At 41.2% G+C, this 13,232-nt stretch overlaps 1 protein-coding gene and 1 pseudogene across 1 annotated transcript in view; one reads left to right on the forward strand and one right to left on the reverse strand.

The window, feature by feature from the left end:
* B4GALNT4 (beta-1,4-N-acetyl-galactosaminyltransferase 4) overlaps positions 1-13,232 on the forward strand; it is a 251,205-nt gene that overhangs the window by 78,140 nt on the left and 159,833 nt on the right. The gene's annotated exons all lie outside the window — the stretch shown is intronic.
* On the reverse strand, positions 6,098-6,252 carry LOC144586190 (U1 spliceosomal RNA; annotated as a pseudogene).

Here is a 13,232-nt window from a genome sequence, read left to right on the forward strand (position 1 = left end):
CAATCTGTAACTTTCATTTTTGAATGTTCTCTTGCCACCATTCCAAGAGGGTGCCAGAACAGCTACATCCCAGGTCTCAATCCAGAAACATATGCTCAATACTTAGATTATATTTCACACTTCAAAGAAAATCCTTTTAGTGAACATATAATAAAATCTGGGATAAATTTGACCTTGACTCTTGCAGAAACAAAAAGAACTCATAAGAGTTTGACATGGCAAGAAACAGCCAGAAAGCTTGGAGACTACTGAAAAGACTGAGGAATGATCAAAACAAAAGGACACTGTATGCAAATATAACCTCCAACCAAATAGCACAGCAATGGCTCTTGGCAGGGAAGATCAAACATAATAAGAAAAAAACATGAAAGGGATATTGAGAATGAATCCAATAAACTTTCTACTGCCTTCATACTGACTGAAGTACAGGAGGGCATAAGGTGATGCAAGAATGGATGGCAGAGATGTGGGACTTGGTGATATCCAGAGGAAGCAAATTAAAAATTTTGGACAAAATAAAAATATCTCTTTCAGCTCTTCAATAAGTGCTGGACAAGCAAACAAATTCCAAAAAATATGCTGGAAGACAAAAGTAATTCCTATCGTGAAACCAGGCAAAGAAACATCAGATTCACAAAGCTAGAGACCAGTCTTCTTACTATGCCACTTATACCAAGTGTTTGAAGGAATGATATTAAATTATCCATCCCTAAAATTGGATATCTTGTAATTGCAGAATAGGCTGGAGCTGTATGGCTCAAATCCTAAATCTACTACAGAATATAAAAATGGTTTTGAAAGATGGTTTTGAAACTGGGGCAGCATTTGTCAACCGTACAGTGGTATACAGTATAATACTTTACAACATAGATTGTTCCTCAAAAAGCTCTGCTTCTGTACTAAAGGTGGTGGACTAACAGAAATGGTTGCCATTCTGCTTCAAAACAGAAGAGTCTTTGTTGAATTTGAAGGGAGGCAAAGTCTGGAGAAATCAAAGGAATGGTCTCTCACAGGGTAGCATCCTGACACCATTACTTTTTAATACTTACATAAAGGATCAACTGACATTCCCATACGCCAGGAGTTTCACATATGCTGATGATCTTGCCTTGACAATCCAAAGTAGAAACCTTTCAGTCCATCAGCTACTAGCTAACTTTTGCAGTGGTGCCTCACTTGACGACGTTAATTCGTTCCAGCAAAATTGCTGTAGAGCGAAAACATCGTAAAGCGAAATAAAAAAGCCCATTGAAACCATTGAAAACCGTTCAATGCATTCCAAAGGGCTGAAAACTCACCGTCCAGTGAAGATCCTTCATTTTCAGTGCCTGTAGAGTGAGGAATCTGTCCAAAAACACAGTGGGGAGCCATTTTGAGCACCCGATGGCCATTTTGAAAACCCGACGATCAGCTGTTTTGATCGTTGTAATGCAAAGAATCGGTTCCTGAATCAGGGAACTGATCTTTGCAAAGAAAAATAAAAAAATATATAAAAAATTAAACATTGTTTTGCGATCGCAAAAAACATTGTCATGAAGCGGATTCGTCGTTCTACGGGTTAATCGTTAAGCAGGGCACGACTGTAGATCTTTCCTTGTATTAGAAAAACACTGAGGTGAAGCGAAACCCTTTAAAACACAGACATGTGCCTTCTGTGTAAATAACAGAGAAACAGAGAGGAAGTTCTGAGTTTGGTGGGAAGGCAAGAGTTTAGAACACTGCTGTAACCCAAGGTATTTGGGAATCACTCTGGTTCAAACCCGGACCTAGAAAAAACATTGTCTAAACAGCAAAAAGAAGTTGCCACTGGAAATAACATGCTTAGGCAACTGTCTGGGTCAGACTGGGGTGCACACCCATAAACAATAAGAACAACAGCTTTGTCCTTGTACTACTCCACAGTAGAATATGCTAGTGCCATATGGTATAAATCAGCACAGGCCAAACAAGTGGATATAGCTCTTAATGAATCATGCAGGACTACTGTGGACTACCTGAAACCTACACCTATTGGAAAAGTCTATTATTTGGCTGGCATTTCTCCTCTAGAGCCAGAGTCCCCAACCCCTGGCCCGGGCTGTGGCCTTGCAGGACCAGGCCGAGGTAACAGATCTCCCGCCCCCCCTGCATGCATGGGTGCCCTGCCACCTGCACATGTGTGCATAGGTGTCCTGCTCATCCCCGTGTGCCCCTGTGTGCTTGCGTGCCCTGCCCACTCTGCAACTGCCCCCGCCCACCTGCACATGTGCGAGTCAGCATCCCACCCACCCGCACATGCCCAAGCACCCTGTCCCCCTCACGGATCCTGCCCCCACCCCCTGCAACTGGTCCACGGTTTGGAAAAGGTTGGGGACCACTGCGCTAGAGGTACATTGAGAGGTGCTAGCAAATAATGAAATGAGGCAATACATTGCCAAACTCATCCAGTTCATGGACACTGACCCCCTTATCCAGCAGCTAAAATAGAGAAAACGTTTTATGCGCACATCTCAAGCTCTAAATATTAAACCAGAAGAGGCTAAGTTAAATCTGTGGAGAGCCAAAACAACACACTTTGATGAATGGATGTCTGCCAAAGAGTATCTCCCACCAGTATAAGACTCTCAGTCATCTATAAGTCACTTACTAGACTTTGAAATGAAGTAGGACAATCAAAGAATAATCAAGTAAATGGGGCTATTTGGCTTGTTTTTGTGTGACTGAGAAGTTAAATCAATACAGCATTTATGTGTATGCAGTTTATACCCCTGCATGTATACTAAAGAAGATCTAGTAAGCAGAGATAGAAGGATATTGGCAGAAATTCAGGCAAAGAGAAAGGAACTAGAAAACTGAGAGCTAGAGAATGTTCAGAGGTATTTACAATGTATATAAAGAAATTATATAAAGGAAACAATGTACTGAAAGAGGATATAGAAAATTATATAAATGAGAATTTAAAAACTAAATTATTGGAATGTGATAAGAAATTACTGAAGTCATTAATAAACTGAGAAATGGTAAAACACCAGGCCCTGATGGATTGGGTCCAGAATATTATAAACATCTTAGTTCCATTTTGATACCTAAGCTAAAAATGTTTTATAATAAAATATTAGAAAAAGAGACAATGCCACCTTCTTGAAAACACTCATTAACGATTCTTTTTCCAAAACCCAACAAGGCTCTAACAGATCTGGGATCTTATAGGCCTATACTGTATCTCTAATAAATAAAGATGCTAAGATCTTTACTGCTGCATTAGCAAATAGATTAAATACATTTATAGCACATTATATTAAAGGGGATCATTGTGACTTTATGAAGGAAAAATAGATGGATAATTTAACTAGGTGAGTTTTGAACTTTATATATGAGGTGGAAAAGGAAAAAAGAAAGGCAACTGTTCTGTCACTACACATTTGTTGTTGTTGTTTAGTCGTTAAGTCATGTCCGATTATTCGTGACCCTGAGTGCTCACTGGAAGGACAGATCCTGAAGCTGAGGCTCCAATACTTTGGCCATCTCATGAGAAGAGAAGACTCCATGGAAAAGACCCTGATGTTAGGAAAGTGTAAAGGCAAAAGAAGAAGGGGACAACAGAGGACGAGATGGTTGGACAGTGTCATCAAAACTATCGACATGAATTTGACCCAACTGCGGGAGGCAGTGGAAGACAGGAGGGCCTGGCATGCTCTGGTCCATGGGGTCACGAAATGTTGGACATGACTTAACGACTAAACAACAACAAATATATAAAAATTATTATATAGCAAATCAACTAAGATTTATTGGCTATCTATATAACAAAGGAAGGTTAATTTGGTGGAATATGGAATCCTCAGAAATAAATGGGAATATTGAAAAATATTTGTTCCATGTAGTAACAAATAAACCACATGGGTGGGGTCACGAAGAGTCGGACACAACTAAACGACTAAACAAAGTAAAAAGAAACACAGTAAATCAGGTGAACAACCCTTTTAAAAGAAATACGTTAAATGTCTGGAATAGACACAAAAAGAAGTTATGTCCCTTTACTTCACCACTAAAATTAGTGACCAAAATAGAAATTTTCCCAGCAAACTTGAAGGGTTTAGCTGATTTGTTTAAGGATAAAAAAAACCTTGCTAGATTGAAGGATTGGATGATTAAAATGAGATTGAAGGATCAGATTATAGTTAAACTTCAAACTAATAAACTATCAAACTAATAAACTATAATTATATCCAATTAGATAGTTGGACAAATGAATGATTGAAGACTAATGGCAAATTAATTATAATTGTTACTTTGGTATATGTATAAGTTATTTTTTACTTGTCTGGAAGCCGCCTAGAGTGGTTGCAAAGACCAGATAGGCAGGGTATAAAACAAACAAACAAATAAATAAATAAATACATGTATAGACTGTACTAAGTATGAACAATTTCTGTAATCACATGAAGACATGCAGAAAGATGCTTTGAAGAAGGGAATAGTAAGTGGAATTTATAACCTAATTTTGAAACAAGAGGAAAAAGAGACTGAAATAAAAGGTTTGAAATTAATTTGGGAACATGATTGTTTCTTTTTTAAAAAAATTATTTGACTATAACATAAACATTAATTACATAAACCAAAATACAAATTAACTGTGTTCCCCACCACCATGATTTAAAGACAGAAATTAAAACAGGATTGGAGAAAAATTTGGAAGATGAGAGTTTTAAGATAAATGTCAGTAAGAATAAAGGGAAAAAATTTAAATTAATTTAAGCTGGTACATGACTCTGGTGAAATTGAACATAATACATTCAGACTACCATATTTTTCGCTCCATAAGACGGAGCTCTCCATAAGACGCACCAGATTTTTAGGAGAAGAAAACAGGGGAAAAATAATGTTTTCTTCTCCTACAAATTGGTGATCCTTATGGAGAGCTCCGTCTTATGGAACACACCCTAGGACCCTTTGGAGGCTCAACCAGTTCCCCCCCCGAAAGGCCAGAGGGGGCGAAATCGCCACCTTCTGGGTTTCTTCTGAAGCTTCCCAAGCTTCAAAAGAGTCCCAGAAGGTGGCGATTTCGCCCCCTCTGGCCCGGGGGGGGGGCAGGGTGAGCGTCCAAAGGGTCCTAGGGTGTGTTCCAGGACGCTTTAGAGACTCACCCTGCCCACCCGGGGGTCAGAGGGGGCAAAATCGTGGCCTTTGCTCCATAAGTTGCACAGACCCCCCACTTTTTTTGGGGGGGAGAGTGCATTTTATGGAGCAAAAATATGGTATTCTGTGGCCTGTTGGAAATGTGATGAAGAAATTGGCACATATTATCATATGTGGTGGGATTGTAAATTGATTCAGAGATTTTGGAAATTAGTTTTTAACAAAACTTGGTATATATTTGAAAAAGATATCGAATTTAATTCTAAAATTGCTTTGCTGTTAATTTTTGATAAGATAGAACTTGATTATTGCTCAAAAGAATTGATTTCTAATTTTATTACAAGTGCTACCCTGTTTTCTTGAAAACAAGACCTAACCTGAAAATAAGCCCTAGTATGATTTTTCAGGATGCTCCTAATATAAGCCCTACCCCAAAAATAAGCTCTAGATAAGTGGAATCCCACCCTCCACCATTGTGCAGCAGCCAGAAGATGAGAAACTGTGTTTGAATAAATGGAAATTGTTGAATATGAAAAAATAAAACATCCCCTGAAAAATAAGCCCTAAAGCGTTTTCTGGAGCAAAAATTTATATAAGACCCTGTCTTATTTTCGGGGAAACATGGTAGAATATTAATAGCTAGATTCTGAAAAGATAAAAATGATATTACCGTAGTTTTTGCTCCATAAAACACACTCCCCCCCCCAAATTGTGGGGGAGAAAAGTATGTGCATCTTATGGAACAAATACAGAAGAAAGGGGTTCAACCCCCCCCAGAACCCCCCTACTGCCATGCTGGGAGGCCTCTGAACTAGCAACAGAGACTGCTTGCTATTTAGACCCCACCATTCTGCACTGCTGGCTTTCCAGGATCTGTTTCCTGCAGCCCACCTGGAAAACCAGCAAGGATAACAGGCCTATGGTAGCAGGCAGTGAAAATACCCAAGGACCAAAGAGGAAAGCGTAACTCTAGAGAGAACAGGGGAAACCACAAACATAGTCCCCCACTTAGGCAGTTCATTTCCCCACATTTGGGGAAATCACAGGGATCAGCACATCCAAAGTGCAATAGATGAGCCTTACCCTGGGAAATACACTTTTACAACAATGGTATCTCTCCTGCCAGGTATGAGTTGGAATGTCCCCTAAACCACCTGCTCCTTTCTGTGGCCTGTCCCCCAAAGGCAAGGTGACCTCCGGCTGCACCTCCTGATCAGAACAGGGCTGCACAGCCCCAGTCCCAAAAGAGGCCAAGAGAGCTCTTCAGTGTTTTGGGGTGCCCCACCGGACCCCCATCAGGGGCTGGATGTTCCTCCCACAATCCTCCAGTGCACAGATATTAGCATACCTAATATGCGGGGAAGGCAGGGAAAGCGGGGAAATTCAAACTTTCAGTTAGTGAAGAGGCTGCTTGTCTGCTTCCTTGCTAGTCCAAGCAGTTAGAGAGCTGGGAGAGAGACCTGGGACTGCCTGGTATTGTCATTTTAAAATGTAAAATTTAGTTTAAAAGCTGTTTGTTTGGGGTTAGTGCTTGGGTGAAAAGGTGCTCCATTTGAGTTGAAACCTGCTTGTGTAGAAACGTGCATTCTTGTCTTTAAAAGCTGCTAGTTTTACTTTAAAAGCTGTTTGTTTTGGGTTAAATTGTGCTTGGGTGAAAAGGTGCTCCGTTTGAGTTGAAACCTGCTTGTGTAGAAACATGCATAGGGGTACTTGCTTTAAAAGCTCTCTGCAAAGCCTTTCAGACCAGCGCTGATCAGCTGTTAGGTGGGGAGAGGGGAAGGGGAAGGAGCTGAGAAGAGCACAAAATGGCTGCCGTCTGCCGGGTGCCTGCTGGTGTTCAGGGCTCTTTTTTGGCTGTTCTGGGGTCTACCAAGGCACTGTGAAGAGCAAGGCTCAGTCTACAGTACCTGGTAAATGCCTTTCTTTTAAGTTTTTTAAAGTTTCTGACCTTCCCCCCCCCATAAAAATGCATTAATTAATTTTCAATGCATTTTTATGGGAAATTTGAATTCAACTTGCAAACTTTTCAAATAGTTCTGGGCATCTAATAGAGAATGTATTTCCAAAGGGTGTTGCAGCAAGGAAACTAACTGTGCCTCCTGACTTCTAACTGGATTACAGTACTGTACCTGCTTCCTGATTTCAGCTATACTATAGTTTGTATTCAGTTTTTTTGGCTCATCAAGAACATTGTTCATGGCTGTTGTGCCTTGCATGCTATAAATGTTCAATTATGTCAAAAACACGAGATTTGGTCTTATGCTGAGCATGTGCTACTGCTGGTGAATGGGTTAAGCTTTATGTTGCTGTTCTTTTGCATAACCTAAAGTAAATAAGGAAAACCAGCTGTTAAACAGTTTCATTCCACTATTTATCCCCCACACAACTAAAAGGGACCTCTCAATGCAGTGCCAAATCAGACAAACCATTTCTAACTTAATACAGTGGTGTCACGCATAGCGACGTTAATCCATTCCAGGATTAACGTCGCTATCCGGAAACATCGCTAAATGGAACGTTTAATGCGTTCCTATGGGGGGGTAAACTCACCGCTAAGCCGGAATCCTCCATAGGGCCACCATTTTCGCCACCTCGGTAAGCGAGGAATTGGTGCGAAAGCGCTGCGGGCAGCCATTTTGGAACCGCCAATCAGCTGTGTGGAAATGGGGCCTTTGGGAGGACCGCGGGGGAGGGCCCCCCGGCGGTCCTTCTGAAGTGCCCACCGGCATTTTCGCCCAGCTGAGCGTCAGTGGCTTCCGAAGGACTGCGGGGGAGAGCTTCCCGGCAGTCCGTCCGAAGCGCCCGCCGGCATTTTCGCCCAGCTGAGCGGTCCTTCCGAAGCCACCGCCACTCAGCTGGGGGGAAATGCCGGCTGAGGCTTTAGGTCCTTGCAAAGCCCTAGCCGGCATTTTCCCCCAGCTGAGCGGCGGAAACCACCGCCGGTCAGCTGGGGGAAAATGGGGCCTATGGGGAAAAATCGCAAAGCCATCGCTATGTGGATTCGTCGTTAAACGGGGCGCCTGTTAAGCAAGGCACCACTGTATAGGCTTGAGCTGTAGTTGGGCAGAGTTGCACAACAATCTCATCTGTCATTGAGACATTTCTATAAGCATGGGGAGGAGGTGGATGAAAGGAAATGTAAAATATAGGTAGAGTGGTATAGGTCTTATCACTGGCTGATAATGGTCTATATTAATGCCACTGTTGACTGCTGTTCACTTTACATGGTTCAAATGTTATTCTGTTATAGTTTATTAAATATTTTATTACACTATTTGGTTCAGAATATATTTTCCCTGTGTTCCTCGTCTAAAAATTAAGTGCGTCTTAATGTCCGGTGCATCTTATGGAGCAAAAAATACGGTAAATTAGAAGATTGGTATATTGAAGTATGGGACATTGCATTAAATGATAATTTGACTACTGAACTTAAATAAAAAGAGGGGAAATAAATTTAATTTTTTTTAATGCTATATGGGGTAGATTTATTGAATTTGTATTAATGAAAGGTAAGGGGAAAGCCCCTAAGCAACAATCAATACAATTTTGGGAAGGAGCTTCGTAATAGAAGTATTGCTCCAAAGGGTCCTGTGAGTATTGGGGTGCACTGTGTTTTAGATTATTAGTAAGTATTTTGTATTCTTGTATTTGTTTTGGAAATTTAAAAAAAAAAGAAGATCTAGTAAATGGATGAGATAACACTATTGAAGTAGCCCACTTCTGGTCAAAAATAGTCTAATCATTTTAACATTTTAAATTTGTTTGAAGTTTAATTATATTTTGTTTATATCCATAATTTTAAATTGTGAAATACTCTGATACAAAGGAAGGAAGACAGAAAGACAGAAGAAAGAAAGGGATAAGGCAGTCAAACACACAATGGAATGAGTGACGAGATTACCCTGTGAGAAAGATGCCTTCTTGCCCTCTGCTACAAATGAAGAAAAATGAATAAATATCTGGTTGTCTGCCTGATCTTGCAATCAGTATGCAACTGGTTGCTTGCATGAAAGCTAGCTCGTGGGGAGGGGAAGCCCACTCGCCTGATTTCCTCGAAAAGTTTCTGACCAAAGATTACTCTCATCTTGAGTACCTCTTCTCCTGTTCTCAGTGATTTGTTGTTCTACGGGGGGAAAGGAAGGGTGAAAATTGCCAGCCAATTCGCCTTTCTTAGTTCCTCTTTGAAATGCTTCAGCCATTGTTTTCTTGATTAAATATGACACAGATTGAGGAGCCAGAGTTGGAAAGATCTACTCTGGGATGCTTCTTCTTTCACTGGCAGCTGTGGATTTATTACTCCTGTACCTTACTCATAGGAAATAAAAGGCATTGAATAAAGGAAGTGCTGGTTTGTGGAAGAAAGCATACCTGTGATTGATTTTGGTTTTTAAAGAAGTAATTTACCTTTATAGTCTTAGTTCTGTTTTGTTAGAAGGATAGTTGCATTAGTAGAAACTCTTCCTCATTGAACTCACACAATGTTTTTGTTGGAGTTTTGTCTGAAACCTTGCATGCTGCCTATAATTTATTTAACCAATTGTTCTTTCCAGCCTTGCTTCTCTGCTGAGTGTTCTTTCGTTCTCTTGGCTTGGTTGGAGACAGTTGTTTTGTTTGCTGTTGATCTGTTCGGTTGGTTTCTTAGTATGTGTGTAGTAAAGACAGCAGAGTACACAAGTCTATAGTTTCAAACAACCATAAGTAAAAAAAGTGTTTTTATTCTGTCTGCTACAAATGTCTCAGAGTGAGTTATGGAATCTTTAAGTGTCAGTTAATGAGAAAGGGGTGGACTCCAGTAGATTTTTTAGCTACAGTATTCTCTTCTGTGGGTCACTATACTTCTACTGTGTAGGAAAAGGAAATTTTATCAGAAATTCTAAACAGTGCAACAGCTTTATGTATACCTAGAGTGCTAGCTGCCTAGAGTGGTCCTCACCCGACCAGATAGGTGGGATATAAATTAAATAAATAAATAAATAAATAAATAAATAAATAAATAAATAAATAAATAAATAAATAAAATACCTACTGAAACCAAAGGACTTTATTTTAGTGGTCTTTTTCTAAGCACAATGAAATCTGGATCTAATCTATTACTTTAAGTCAAGGTCGTTGCATTTAAGGTAAATGAAAGTTGCATGACCACTATGCTGAAAGTCTGCCAATTTGGATTTTCTGTGGTTTATTTCTTGGGTAGCCCTTTTGGTTTCTGCCTCATTTAGCTTGTTCCACAGTGTGGGGAATCACATTTCTAGGAGGGATTAAGCAGGTAATTTCCAGCTTACTGTGCTTTGCCTATATTTATATGTCTCCTTTCTGTCACTACACTCAGAGGTCTCTTGCAATCTGTAATATTTGTGTGTAGTCAAAAAATATGTGATAATTAATAATTATATGCCATCATAGCTCAGTGGTGGATATGGGCATGAAAGTTTGTGCAGGTGATACAAAAGGAGGAAAAAGGAAAGTAAGGGAATGTATGTACCACCTGTTACCTATAACTAAGTAGAATGTAAGGGGTTAGGAGCCATATGGCAATTGCTACCAATTGGACAAACAGACAGACAGAAACCTTTATTGGCACACTGTACAAAATTAAGGCACACTAAAATGCAGATAAAACATTCAACAGCTAACATGTGGCAGGGAACAGCTAAATACATATTTAGGGCTTGGCATTCTGCTACAGCATGCTGCGTCGCCTCTGCATGATGGAGCAGATGTATCTGGCTGTTATCAGGGTAAGTTCCTTAATAGTGCCACCTAGGAGGTTTTAAATTTTTCTCAGGTTGTTCCATCCGGAATGGGAGGAAAGGAAAGTGCTCAGATAATTCAGACATATATCCTTATACAAGATACAGTAGAACAGGCTTGTCCAACCTATGCGGCCCAGTGCAATTTTTTATTTTTAAAGAAATTCCAAAGTTTTAAGTTAAACTGCTGGCACTTGCGGCCGGAATGCAGCTGGGGCATGTCACAACAGGGGGGGGGGGAGAGGGAAGGAAGGAAGGAAGGAGTGGGAGGGGAGGAGAGAGGGGGGCTGTGTGACTGCATTGGTGGACCCCCTCCCGGCCCCATAAAGCCACCAGAGTTGAAGCTGGCAGCCTCTGCTGTCTGAGATCGCAGCTGCCGGCAAGCGCGCTTGGAGCGGGGCTGTGGAGGACAGCTAGGGCTGCCCCCCCATGCAGCCCAAACCAAATTTATGTGCGGCCCAAACCGAATTTTCATCTTCTAATGTGGCCCAGGGAAGGTGAAAGGTTGGACACCCCTGCAGTAGAACAACATATACTGCAAGGATTAAACCACTTCCTTACTACAAGGGCAGACCATTTCCACAAGCTGTGGAAGGCAAACATCCAGATGGGGACACCATAAAGAAGCTGTGCTGCTGATTTGGCATTAAAAAATCTGCACTGCAGCAGGGATGAATGGCCCCAAGTACGATGGCAGCGTAAGACCAGCCTATGCTGAAAGCTTTGCTGACATAATCGCTGTCTGCCAGTGAGTCGACCAAGTGTGTCTGTAATGAAAAAAGACACCCAACTACTTAAACTCTCTGACCTCCTGGATAGAGTTGCCATTGAAGGACCAAGAAAAGGGTTTCCATGCTTTGCCAAAGACTATAATTTTAGATTTCTTGAAATTTAGTTGGAACTTATTGCGTATTGGGTAGTCATGGCAACTGTTAACTAGCCGCTTTAGGCTGACCCTTGTGTGGGACAGGAGAACTATGTCATCCGCATATAATAGGATTGGAATCTGTACAGGACCTAGTTGGGGGCTGTGACCATCGATACTATGTAGGAGTCGGGCAAGATCATTAATAAATAAGTTAAACAGAGTTGGCACCAGAGCGCAGATTTGCTTCACTCATCTGCTGGAGAAAATCTGATTAGAAAGGGGCCCCTGTGTCAACATTTTTATGCGACAGGTAGAGCCCGCATGGAGTTTTTGGATTAGAAAGAGGAGCCTCCTACCAATGCCCAGCCTAGAGAGCTTTAGCCATAAGATATCTCTGTCTATGGAATCAAAGGCCCCCTTTAGGTCTAAAAAAGCTGCAAACAGATGAGTGTTATGCTGTAAAGCGTATTTGGAGATCAGATGGGATAAGATCATACAATAGTCTAGTGTACACTTTCCTGCCTGAAAACCCACTTGTTCATGTCCAAGGATATCTTGGTCTAGAAGCCAGTCTTGTAATTTTTGGAGTAAGTAGCTGGCATACAACTTTCCAGTGATAGCAAGAAGGCTTATTGGTCTATAATTTGCAGGGGATTTCTTATCACCCTTTTAATGGATGGGAATCACTATGGCATGTATCCATGCTTTAGGCATGATACCAGATTGATTGACAGAAGTAAATAGAGCAGCAAGAACAGGCGGCCACCAATCAGGGTCAGCCTTTGGCAGTTCCGGAGGAAGGGCATCAGGACCTAGTGCCTTTCCAGTTCTAAGGTGTCATATGAGTTTTCTAATTTTGCTAGTTGTGACTGGGGACCATTCCGGGAGATCTCTGGGTAGGAGCAGATCGGTTGGCACTGTGGACTTGCAGCTATCATAAAAAGTGGCCAAGAAGTACTGTTCCCATGTCCCAGCTGGTATATAGGGAAGGTCCAGTGAGTTCTTATTGAAGATGGAAGAACCTGAAACCACTTCCCAAATTTTTTGTTGTTGCCTGTATTGATAGCCTGGGCTAGATGAGACCAGTGGTCCAGAATAAAACGATGATGGAGGTGCATCATTAGGCCTCATTGCCTCACTAGTCCTTCGGATGTAGTTTCTGCAAGAACAGGAACCAAATCTACTGAATGGCTCATAAGGTGATTTAAGCAAGTTAGCTGCCTATACTTTAGTCCACTGGTTCTTAACCTTGGGTTACTCAGGAGTTTTGGGCTGCAACTCCCAGAAGCCTTCACCACCAACTGTGTTGGCTTGGGTTTCTGGGAGTTGCAGTTCAAAAACATCCAAGTAACAAAGGTTAAGAACCACTGCTTTAGTCCAGCCATCATTTTTGAGTGCTCCCATAATATACTGGACAGCCCTTGGCAGATTAACATCAAAAATTTTTATGGAAATCTAAGAAGCCAAGAATAAAACTTAAACTGTTACAAGATTTG

Source organism: Pogona vitticeps, chromosome 1 (genome assembly GCF_051106095.1).
Source record: "Pogona vitticeps strain Pit_001003342236 chromosome 1, PviZW2.1, whole genome shotgun sequence".
In the NCBI taxonomy this organism is placed as follows: Eukaryota; Metazoa; Chordata; class Lepidosauria; order Squamata; family Agamidae; genus Pogona; species Pogona vitticeps.